The sequence below is a fragment of the Elephantulus edwardii genome, unplaced genomic scaffold (genome assembly GCF_000299155.1).
Source record: "Elephantulus edwardii isolate Elephantulus edwardi_28Jun2011 unplaced genomic scaffold, EleEdw1.0 scaffold00038, whole genome shotgun sequence".
NCBI lineage: Eukaryota > Metazoa > Chordata > Mammalia > Macroscelidea > Macroscelididae > Elephantulus > Elephantulus edwardii.
In genome coordinates, this window is record NW_006399788.1 from 11,302,143 (window position 1) to 11,315,419 (window position 13,277).

A 13,277-nucleotide genomic window follows, 5' to 3' on the forward strand; every position below is an offset into this window, starting at 1 on the left:
AGACTGACACCGTGACCGGAACCGTGGGCTTGAGCATGGCAGAGGTTGTGAGAATGGCAAGGTTCCGGTCTGTTGTTTGTCGGGTTGCTGTGAGTGGCAATCGATTAGACAGCACCTACCAACAGCCCACCTTATAAGGGAAACTTTTTGTCCCTGATACTGACTGTTGCGCTGGTTATCTGAAACCTCTTCATTGTATTCTCTTTGTTTGTTTTTCCCCCCCCATTGTATTCTTATTAGGTGCCATCGGGGAGATTACCACTCAATAGCGACCTTATAAACAATAGCTCTGAACCTTGTCCTGTCCTAAACCGATCCCACTGTCTCCAACACACCTGACCCAGTTGCCTCAGTCACTGTCAGTCCATTGTATCCAGGGGCTTCCTCTCCTACACTGACCCTGCATAGATTAGCCCATCATACCCAAAGTATGTGAGACCATTTTAAAATCCTTGCCTCCAAGGAGCAACCTGGTTTCCCCTTCTCCAGGACAGACCTGTTTGTTCTCTTGACAGTCCATGCTTTGTTTATCACTCTTCTGCAGCACCACGACTCAAAGGCACTGATTCTCCTTCTGTCATGCTTATTCATTGTCCAGCTATCAGATGCATAGCCAGTGATTGAGGAGACCACAGTCTAGATCAAGTGCACCCTAGTCTCTAGACTGACCAGATTTAAAAGGAACGACCTGGAGCCACACTTTGTCCTAAAAGTAGTGGACAAATACTTGGCTCCAGACCTAGAGGAGTTTACCTTCCAGTAGGGAAAATAAAAACACATGAAAGTCAGATTAGGTTGAGTCTTCATTGTGCTGGTACCACCTAGGAAGGGGAGTGGATACAAATATACTTGTAACATCTGGATCCCATTTCCTAAGGAAAGTCTTACTTTGAAAGGAAACACCCAAACGTGCCCTGTGACTGTGACCAATTCATTCAAGGTCTTGGGAGAGTGTGTGACTCATTTTGATCATGTCTTACTTGCTCACAAGTGAGTGGGTAAAACCCCTGTGTGCTGGACTCTAGGAAAATGTAGGAAATGGAAGATTGTCTAAAACCAGTGTGATTTCTGGTCATAGGTTCTGGAGGGGGCTTGACCCCCAATCCTATACTAGCTACCAACGTTGTATGAAAATGGTTAGGAAAAGATCAAAGAGTTAGGGCTTGGCTTTGTTTGATCTCTGAATTGCGTCTTCCAAAACCATGGATAAGGATTAATCTGCTGTTTAGAGAATATTCCTTGGTGGCTTAAAGGATAATTTCTTGATGCCAAGAAAAAAGGGCTGGGTTGATTCTTAACAAGTGCTCTGTATATTCCCCACCGATGGTTGTGGGTGGGCGAGTTTGTTTCAAAAGGCCTCACTTACTCTTGGTCTACAGCCTGGTGCAGTGGTGGGATGTGTGGGTTGGAATGAAAGATGGAAAGTTAAACCTTGGGCTCAGTGGGAGTCTAATCAAGAGAGAAGTTTCCTGTGGATCCTGCCCAGACTCAAGAGGTGGGGGAGGCCTCTATTTCCAGCCTGTAATGTAGCAATATGGAGAGCCCTGGGTGTGTTTCTCTAACATCCCTGGGGTATCTCTGGTTCTCAGAGCTCTCCTCACCTAGACACTGTTGTTTGTTTCACACAAAAGTAGGGAGGCCTGAAAACCACAGTAGAGCTGATACTCTCTTGCTTTTTCTCTCTCCTCTTCTGGCTGGTAAAATGATTTGTTAATTTTTCCTTTGTGTTGTGTTCCTCCTGTAGTGCCTCTTTTCTGAAGGCTTTCAGATTGTGAGAGAGAAACTGGAGAATCTGAAGAGGGAGCTTCATTTCTATCCTTTAGTTTGGGGTCTTGTTCAGACCTTTTCCTTATGCTACATTAAGGCTTAATTAGAAACATCTTTCAAGTAGCATGCAGGGAGGAATAAACTTTCTTTATGATTCCTACACCCCCCCATGTCCACCTGCCCCCCACCCCCCAAAAAAGTAATAACACAAATTAAATGCATACCCAGAATCACAGTCCCTCTAATCTTAGCACTGTGAACATACTTATTCTTGGAGGTTGCTGGAAATGGACGTAGACCTGGAAATGCTGTACTATGCTCCTTGCTGTGGTCATTGCAAGGAGATACTAGTACTTTCCGAAAGAAGGGACACTGATAATACTTAGATTAACAAACCCATGACATATCTCTCTTGTCTGCCCCATGTGTAACCTCCCAGCTTTTCAAAAACTCATGCCTCATTTAACCATACTTGCCCCTCTTTTGCTTTAATTTTACACATTCTACTGTTTGGTTCACCCTGAAAGGAGGATGTAGGCGCGTGTGTCTGAGCCCTAATTCTGAATTTGGAGATGTGACCTGGGGAGATGTGTCCCACTCCTGCAGAGTGAGTTGGACACATCATTTCTGAGAATCTAATAAAGGGGAAGTGGCATTTTCACATCTGAACACAGATTATGTGTAACTCGATAGTTCCTGATTTCAGTCTCATTTTTGTCTTTTCAACAGCTATTTGAATGGTATAATACTGCCAATAACTAATTATTTACAGATATTTTCGTTTTTAGAGGGACTTGGGGAGGCTCTCTCTAAGGTTCTGTCATTGATTTACTGAGATGATTGGTCTTGGTCTGCTTTGCTAGGGTTGTTATTAGGTGCTGTCATGTTGAGTAGGACTTAAGTGACATTATGAACAACACATCTGAATCCTGTCCTATCCTGTGCCATCCGCACAATCTCTGACACACTCCAGCCCATTGCTGCAGTTACTCTGTCAGTCCACCTGGTTGAGGGTTTTCCTCTCCTTTGCCAGCCCTCCTTCGTTTTAAGTATGATGTACTTCTACAAGGGATAGCCTCTCCTAGCAACATGCCTAAAGAATGTGAGACAGCGCATCACCATTCTTGCCTCCAGTGAGCAGTCTGGCTGCATCTTCTCCAAGACATACCTATTTGCTAGGGTAGACCAGTATGGTCTTAAAGCCTATCTTAATTCCAGCATTTTGTTGTATATGGACTATCAAGTCACAGCCAATTTCTGGCTGACCCTCCAGCGGGTTCTCAGAGGCAGTTAACAGTGCTAGAGGAGATTGTCCATCCACTGCTTACCACCACGCCACCAGGGCTCCCTCACTCCAGCATAGCACCTCATCGATCGTGTGCGCATGCCAGTGGACTTTGGTTTGCGGTTTATATTTCACAGCTGAAGCCTTTACAAATGTGAGGGGACAGAGATGAACAAGACTTTGGGTTGTGGCAGGTGGGAAGAGAGCCGTGCTTGTCACAGGTGCCGCCCCTGAGCTAACAGCAGCGCAGGGGACAAGAGTGGGGTGCTTTCCAAGGCTTCCGCTTCAGCTTAGTTGTACTTGGCTTTTCAAAACAGACCTTGTTTTATAGAGCAGCTTTAGAGTTGCAGAGAAATTGCATGGGAAGTGAGTTTCCCTTCTGTTTCTTCTCTTAACAACTTGCGTGTTTTTTTTCCTTGCACATTCAGATGCACTAATATTGATGCAGTAGTATTAACTCAACAAAGTAAAATAAAACAAACCTGCTGCTCTCAGTAGGTTAGTTCTGACCCACAGACAGCCTCCATTGAGTCTCTGAGGTGGTAAATCTTTATGGGAGGTGATAGCCCATCTGTCGCCTGGGGAGCAGCTGGTAGGTTTGAACCACTGCCCTTGCAGTTAACAGCCCACCGTGTGCTGCACTGCACCACCAAGGTTCTTTTATTGTTCATTACAGTTCAGAGTTAACTTTAGTGCTGAATCTTGGCGCTCTGTAGTCTTTACGGTTTTGACAAATGCGTAATGTCATGTATCCACTACTGCAGGGTCCCACAGAAGAGTTCAGTGACTCTTAAAAACGCCCTGTGCTCCACCCATTTTTCCTTCCCACCATTCCCCTCAACCCTAGACCCCGGGTTGCTTTTATCACCTCTTATCTACCCATTGCCGTTGAGCCCATTCTGAGTCATGCCAGCCATTAAGGATAGAGGGGAACTGCCTCATAGGGTTTCTGAGCAATGAGATTACCAGAGCTGCTGATAGGTTTAAATCACGGACCTCTGGGTTTTCAGGCGGTGCTTAACCACCCACTGCACCACTTGACCTTTTTTTATTCTCCACTGGAAAACTGCAGAGTTCCTCCTGCCTCCAGCAGGCTGGTGTCTAGATAAAGACTTCACCTCATTCTAGCTGGCCGCCTTCCTCCCTTGCACCCCCGACCGTTCTCTAGAGAGGGCTGCATGATCTGTGAATGGGTGTGGGAAAATAGCTGGTCACTGAGCTGGGGAAACTATGGACTCCGAGAAAGAGTCATCCTCTCCAGCCCTGGATGTGGCCCTCCAGATCAGGGGATGTGGAACAAAGACACAGCTTGACTCTTTGTGTCTGCCTGAAAAGCATAGGGGAATTGGGAGACCAGTTTGATTTCAGCTTTAAAACATGGATAAGCTAGAGTAACACTGTAATCACCATAGTCTGTGGGAAACAGAGCACCTTGGGACAAAACCCAGTCACTATGTGTGGGGTGGGAACGTTTCTTTTCTCCTGTGTCCTACCTAGATCAGAGGGGTTGAGGAGAATTATGCCTTTCATGTGGCGGAGACCAGACTGAGGTCAGAGGGGGTTGTAGTCCCTGTAACCAGTGGAGTTTAACTCTGCCGTCAAGTCAGTTCCAACTTAAAGATGACCCTTCAGTGGCTTTTCCAAGGCTGTGAATTGCAGAGGAGGAGAGTGCCCATCCTTGTCATGGAGCAGGTGGTGGATTTGAACCTGTGGAGAAGCACAGCCTCTGGGTTAGCCGTACAGCAGGTCTTTGCTTAGTATTCCACCAGACTTGCCTTTGGTGGAGGTAATGGCTTAGTTGTAAGGAGTTGTGCTGCCAACCCATAGAACACGCTGTTGGAATCCACCAGCTGCTCCTCAGGAGACGTTTTCCTCTCATATGATTCAGACTGCCTCTGAAAACCGGCTGGAGGACCAGCTATAAGTTGGTTCTGACTCAGTGGTGCAGTAACAATAACAATGACTACTACTTTCATACCCTCAGAGCCCTCAGTGGTGTATCAGAGTTTACTTCTTTTTTTTTCTTTCTTTCCTTGTTTTATACCATCAAATCGGATCTGACTGGCACAGGAGGAGGGTGCCCCTCTTTTTCCAGCAGAGCACCTGGTGGATTTGAACCATGCTCCTTTGGGAATGCAGTGCAGCTTCTTTGCCACTAGGCCACCAGAGCTCCCTCAGAGTTTACTTTTGACTTGTCTTTCTTCAGGGAGCTCTAATGGTGTAGTCTGTGGGGAATTGCATTAACTGAAAAGCATTGTGTCTCACTGGTGATTCAGATCCACTTGCGCTGTCTACAGCCTAAGACAACCTACTGGAGGTCAGATGTGAGTCAGTCCTGACTTGACAACAATGAGTTGACTTGAGTTGTCTTTCTTGCTTAACTATTTAGTTCTGTAAGTGAACAAATTGCTTCTTACATACTGTTTAATTGTGTTTTAATTTTTAATTGTGTTTCCCTAAAATAGATGTTTAAAAATTCTAATGCTTAAGTGTGTGGTTGTAATCCCATTTGAGGATGAGTTATGTTTGTTACATTAATGGGCAGGATTAGTGGAGGGTTGTTATTGTTAGGTGCCATTGAGCCAAGTACAATTTATCATGATCTTATGAACAACCATCCTGAACCCTGCCCTATCCTGTGCCATCCTCATCATCTCAGAGACACTGGAACCCGTTGCTGAGGTCACAATGTCAGTCCATCTCATTAGAGGTATTGAGTAAACGTCTTCTGAAATGTAAAAGACATTAAACATGGAAGAAGCAACACTATGGAAAGCTGTGTGGTGTTGTCTCCAAAAGTTGGAAAGAGAGCTGGCACCATAAACTCAGTCTTCCAGCCTCCTAAAGCATGAGAAAATAATATCCCATTTGTTAAAAGTTATTTACTTACAGTGTTTCTCTTGTAGGCACATTGGATAACAAAGAATTTGGTACTAAGAAGTAGAGATGCTGCTCAGTTAAAGTCCTAAAATATGAAAATGGCTCTAGATTTGGGTTATGGGTTGATGCCTGAAGAATTTGAAAGTGCCTAATAATAAAAACTGCTTGTAAAAAAAAATAAAAACGTGAAGTACTTATGATGAAGGTCAAATACTATCGTCTTCAGTGTGGATTGCACCTCAGCATCAAAGCCCCCAAAATAAAAATTTTAAAAAAGCACACAAGAATCACCTAACCAACCAACCAACCAACCAACCACCCACCACCACCACCACAACAACAAAAAAAACCCCACAAAAAAATCACAACAGACCAATAAACAACTTCATACTTGGAGAAAAGGTAGATGTTGTCAGATATTTCATTTTACTTGGATGCACATTCACCATCCTTGAAAGCAGTTGTTGTTTTGTACTATTCAGTTGGAACTGACCCATAGCTGACCCTCCTGTGGGTTTTCAGAGGCAATTAATCAACTGGGACTAGATTGCCCCTCTCCCATGGAGTAGATGGATTCGAACCACATATTTTTGGGATTACAGTCCAGTTTCTTACCACTAGGGCCCTAGAACTCCCTTGAAAGCAGTAGTAAAAACAAGATCAAAAGATATATTACCTTGGACAAATCTGCTGTCAAAGACCTTTTCCAAGAGCAAGCATGCCAATTTAAAGACTCATGCTGTGGTGTTTTCATTTGCTGCATATGCGTGAGAAAGTTGGACAATGAATAAGGAGCACTGCAGAATAATCAATACCTTTGAATTATGGTGTTGGCAAAGAGTATTGATTGTTCCATGAACTGCCAAAAGAACAAATAACATCTATCTCCTTGGGGGCCGAGTGCTCCTCTAAATAGAGTGCTCCTTAGAGGAAGGGTGGTTGTTGTTGTGTACTCTCAACTCTGAGCCAACCCATATAGCTGACCCTCCAGCGGGTTTTCAGAGGCAGTTACTTGCACAGGAGGAGATTACCCCTCCTTCTCCCATGCGAGGCAAGGGTAGTGAGTCTTTTCTCATAGATCTTGGACATGTTGTTATGAAGGGCCAGTCTCTGGAGAAGACCATCATGCTTCATCAAGTGGAGGGTCAGTGAAAGAGAGGAAGTCCCTTAATGAAATAAACAGGTTGACACAGTGACTGCAACAGGGGGTTTAAGCACAGCAGAGGTTTTATGGATGACACAGGATCCAGCAAAGTTTCATTCTGTTGTACAAGGGTTGCTAAGAATCAGAGGTGATTTGATGATACCTAACAACTGGTAGCCTAGTGGTAAGAAGGTAAGCTGCAATCCCAAAGACACATGGTTCAAATCCACCAGCCCCACGGGAGAAGGATGGACAAGCTCTTCTCATGCAATTTACTGTCTTTGAAGACCCAGGGGAGGGTCAGCTATGAGTCAATTCTGACTTAACAGCACACAGTAACAGCAACAGCAAAAGTCTAGATTTCCTTGCAGTGACAGTTGGCATAATATGGACATCAAAGACTAGTCTGGTGGCAGCTCAGAAGGAGATGAAGGGGCACAGAGAAGGTGTCTTAGTGTCTAAGAGCAGCAGAATGTTACTAGAAATATGGATGTAAAATGTGCTTCTGGTGAAACATTAAAAGCACACGATGAGTATGTGATTGGACAGTGGAGGAAAGGCAGTGCTTTTTTATACAGTGGCAAAGAACTTGTCTGAATTTTGTTGATGCTTGATGGAAGGTTGCTGTTATGTGCCGTTGGGCTGGAATGGATTCATAGCAGATTCTCCAGCAGGTGTTCAGAGGTGGTCAATTACATGGGAGGAGATTACCCATTCTTCTCCCACTTCACAGCTGGTAGATTTGAACCACGTGCCTCTGGGATTGCAGTGCAGCCTCTTAACATTAGGCCACCAGAGCTCCCTTGAGGGAAGGTACAACTTTATCAAATTATAAATTTGGATTTTTGGCTGATAGATTATTTTGAGTACTTCTTTCTATAGTAGTTGATCTCAGTGTTGAATATTGCCAGGCTCCAGTCAGATTAGGTGCTCTTTGGTGGGATATTTTGATGGAGCATAATGATTGCCCAAGGCTGACAGTTGTTGTTAGGTACCATCAAGTCACATATGATTCATAGTGACCCTATGAACCCCATCATACTGTGTGCCATGCTTATCATCCCTGACACAGTGGAGCCCATTGACACAGGCTCAATCCATTTTACAGAACTGCTTGCTCTGTTGACCCTCCACCTTTCCAAGCATGATGTCCCCTTTCAAGGAATAGGTTTTTCCTAACAACATGAGAGAAGTATGTGAGACTAATCTTTACCTTCAGGGAGCATTCTGGTTACACCTTCTCTAAGACATGTCTGTTTGTCCTTTTGCTAGTCTGTGGGGATATTTAGTAGCAGTTTCTAACAGCACAACTCAAAGTCATCAGTTCTTCTCCAAGGCCAATACTTGGCAAGGAGAATAGTGGCTGCTCCCTTGAGTGAAATTCATGTGAAAAGAGCTGGGAGATTGTACTTGGTATGTAAACTCTTATATACTACTTGGTATTTTATAACTCTGTGTATGTTGTTTTGATATAAACGAGTATGTTTTTAGTTACTCAGTCTTCATGATCCTGTTACCATTTCATTTTTGTTTCATAGATCTGGCGTCATGTCTTAATATCATTGAATATGTTGTTGTTATGTGCCGTCGAGTTGCTTGTGACTCATAGCGACCCTGTATACAAGAGCCCAAACCCTGCTCTATCCTGTGCCAACGTCATTGTCTCTGACACACCTAATTATTATTTTTCTTGCTACCTGAAAGACAGGGAGCTCTGGTGGCTTATTGGCAAGAAGCTACACTACAATCCAGGAGCCACACAGTTTGAGGCTGTCTTCTGCTCAATGGATGGACAGTCTCCTCCTGTGCAATTAACAGCCTCTGAAAACCTGCTGGAGGGTCAGCTGTGGGTTGGTTCTGACTCTACAATACACAACAACTACAACAACCACCTGAAATATCTCTTATTGCTAAATTTCTTTTTGTTTTGTGACTGTGTGCTCATATATGAGTAATATTTTTTTAATTTTTTTATTGAAATTTTAATGAAAGTTTATAGAGATTTTGGATTTCCATTCATTCATTGTTGCACGTTTCCTCCCCAGTTGGTGTTTCTTTGAAAAGTAGAAAAAACCAACAATCTGACAACTTTCATTATTATGCAATTCCCCCCTCCCAGCCCACTCTCCCCAAGCAGCTCTTATTCTGGACTCTTGTCATGAAAATAAGTCTTCAGTATAGACTGAGACTCAATGTCAAGAAGACAAAGATTCTCACCACTGGACCAATTGGTAGCATCAGGATGGATGGCGAAGAGATTGAGATTGTTCACAGCTTCAATTTGCTTGGCTCCATGGTCAACACTCTTGGCACCAGCAGCCAGGAAATAAAAAAATGTATTGCGATGGGAAAGTCTGCTATGAGGGACCTCTCTAAATACTCAAGAGCAACGGTGTCTCTCTGGAGACTAAGGTGCGCCTAATACAGGCCATGGTTTTTGCAATCACTTGTTATGCATTAGAGAGTTGGACAGTGACTAGGGAGGACAGAAGGAGATCTGATGCCTTTGAGCTGTGGTGCTGGAGAAAGAGTATTGAATGTACCATGAACTGCCAAGAAAACAAACAGATTCATCCTGGAGAGGGTTAAATCAGGCTACTCCTTGGAGGCAAGGATTCTGGGGTTTCGTCTCACATACTTTGGACATGTTGTAAGGAGGGACAGGTCCTTGGAGAGGGACATCATGCTTGGTAGGGTGGAGGGACAGCGCAGGAGGGGAAGACCTTCTATGAGGTGGATTGATTCAGTGATTGGGGTAATCGGGATGAGTGTATCAGAGACGGTGCGATTGGCACAGGATAGAGCAGGGTTTAGGGCTTTTGTACTTAGGGCCGCTATGAGTTGCAAACGACTCAATGGCACATAACAAAAACAACAACAACGTATCCCTTTCAAACATTTCTCTCCCTTTCAATGTAGTATAAATTATTTATTCCCTCTTTTCTTAGATTCCCCCAATCCCAATGTCAGTCCTGTTTTATAACCATAGCATTTGGCAGTATTTGTCCCTTTGTGACTGAGATATTTCACTCAGCATAATGTCCTCCATGGTCACCCATTTTGTATAATATTTCATGAGTTCCTTGTTTTTCAATGCATCGTAGTATTCCATGGTGTGAATATACCAGAGCTTCTGTATCTATTCTTTGTTGATGGGCACTTGGGTTGTTTCTAACTTTTTGCTATTGTGAACAAAGCCACGATAAACATGGATGTGAATATATGTGCTTGGGTGGCAGTTATGGTTTCCTTAGGGTATATTCTCAGTAGTGGGATTGCTGGGTCAAATGGTATTTCTATTTGCAACTTTTTGAGACAGTTCCACACTACCTTCCATAATGTTTGCACCATTGTATTCTCCAACCAGTGGTGAATAACGGTTCCAATTTCTCCACAACCTCGCCAGCATTTGTTGTTTGCATCAGATTTTGCCATTCTTACTTTGGTGAGATGATATCTCATAGTTGTTTTGATTTACATATCTTTTAGAGCTAGGGATTTTGAACATTTCTTCATGTGTTTGCTTGCCATCTGAATGTCTTCTTTGGGGAAGTGTCTGTTCATATCCTGTGTCCATGTTTCAGTTGGGTTGTTTATCTTGTTGTGTTGCTCGAGTATTATATAAATTCTAGATAATAAGACTAATATTAAACAAACTTGGATGGTCTATTTTTGTTAGGATGGACTTGACTCTGAACAAGAGTATTGAGACCTTCACTTGTCTTTGTTTATAGATATTGGATCAGCTCAGATTTTCCAGGAAAAATATTTTCTAATTTCATACCAAGAAAGAACAAGCCCTGTTCTCTGTGGGAGAAGGCAGCTGGGTTATTAGCACAAATTAAAATGCGAGCTCCCTTGCACTGTTTTCACTCCAGCACCTCACTCTTGTCTCTGGGTTTGGATCATCTCAGTTTTTACAGAGGATCCGTTTCCTGACTTCTGTGGGGGCAGAGAAGGGTTTGTTATCTGACGTATGTGAGGCGGAAGGAATGCCATTCATTTATATCCAGTGTTTCAGATCTTCCTGTTTCTTCCCACATTATACCAAATATGACAGTCTGCCTCCCTGGACTACCTATAAATAGGGTCAATATACCTGTGTGACTTTATTTTTAATATGTTTTCTATTTTTAGATTTTTAGCTTAAATATTATTTTTCCTTAAAAAGTTTTCACAAACGGAATTTCTGGATCAAAGAATAAAGATTTTTAAAAACTTTATAGTTGCAATCTGTCCAGTGTTAAATTGCATTTCCCCTGTGAGTTACCACTTCACGTCTGTCAGCATCCTGAGTTGAACACCTGCGTGTACTGTGCTAACCACGTTACCTTCTCGGTTGCACTTTGTCCTCACAACAGTCAATAATTATCCTGTTAGACTGAGGGTGAAGTGGAGGCTTAGAAAATTCAATAATCTTCCCTGGGTTCCAGTGCTCTAGCGTGTAGTGAAGCTGGGATTCCAATCCAGACCCACCTAACTGCACTGTTATGGAGTTATTATTAACGTGGGGACCCCATCAGCATGGGCACCCCATCAGCCCAGGGACCCCATCAACATGGGAACCACATCAGCATGGTTGTGCCATCACCACAAGGGCCCTATCAGCACTGGGGTCCCATCAGCACAGGGGCCCCATCAGCCTGGGTCCTCATCAGCCTGGGGCCCCCTCAGCAGGGCTGCCTGTGCAGCTTTTCCATGCTGGTGCTCAGGACCTTCAGCAACAAAGAAATGCCCTCTGGGTCTTGCCCTCTCTTCTGTATTCTTTTCTCTGTGTTAGCAGGGATGTTGACTTTTGCTAGGGGTCTTTCACATTTAAGAAGCTTCTGTATTTTCTCTGAAAGATGAATTTTGCTCATTTTCTTCACACTGTGGTCTACTTGGCACTGAGTCTACTAAGAACACTCTCTGAGCCTCTGCCCTGTGCAGTGCTTTCTCTTCACAGTAATCTAGAGCTGTTTCAAAGGAGACTTGAGAGGCAGACCATACCCCTGAGGCTTCCTCTTCTCAGTTAAGAATAGTTCTCAAATACCACTCTCAAAATAAATGCAAATATAATTCACTTGTTCATATCGTGTTTACCTCTGGTATGTGTGAATGTGATCACTCTCATAGGGAATGGATGACTCGAATCTTCCCACGACTCAGATAGCTCTTTATTTTCTCTGAATAAGTGAAAGAATGATTTTCCTTGTCTCTGGCTATTGTAAGATGTTCCAGGAGTATAAACCTGGATCTCTCTGAATTCGTTTTCTGCCCTTTCATCTGATAGGATGAAAACCAGGAATCAAAGTTATTGCCATGTTAGCACAGCGAGGTAGAACTCATAGAAACCATTCCTTTTTTCTTAATATCCCTTTGTTCTCTTGTCCCTGCCTTTCACTCAAAGCTGTATGTGAACACTGGGATGCTTATTATCTTTTTTTGCTCTTGTTGTGTACCATTGGGTCTGAACCTGCTCATAGCTGACCCTTCAGAGATAATCTTACGGAAGGAGATTGCCCATCTTTCTTCTTCAGAAATAGTGGTGGATTCAAACAGCATGCAAAGTCATGAGCCAGATGTGTTTTCTCTAACTAAAAGCAGACTTCCTAACTTCAGTCAGAAAAGAAGTTTGAGGAGGCATCCCAAAAGATATCTCCCACTCTTGATACCATCACGAGCTGCCTGTCTAGTACATGGCTCATTGTACAGCCGTGGTGATTGTTTTGGGACATTATCAGAAAGGACTAGTTTATGAAGAAGGATGTCCTGGTTGGAAAAGCGGAAGGTTGAGGATGTGGGTTGGCACAGATACTGCAATACTTGTATTGACAGTTTAAGTACAACAGAGTTTGAGTTTTTAAAATATTCTGTTTTCACGCATTTGTTCATCTAGGTGAATTTCATTATTATTTGTGTATCACAGTTGGTAAAAACTCATTGGATTTTAGATGGAATTTGGGGTCCTTGATGAGTTTTGCTGTTAAAAACACACACTGTGCATACCATGAACATTCATATACAACTCTTCTAGGTTTTTATGTCATCGTTCCTTTGGGGCACTGGTTTGCAGACTATTTCACCTAGATTCCATAAGAAGAAATGGGCTTTTCATTTGGATCTAGAATTTTCAAATTGCCTCCTTCATTTCACATACTTTGGGCCTGTGGTTAGAAGAGGCTGTCCCTTGGAGAGGACCATCATCCTTAGAAAAGTGAA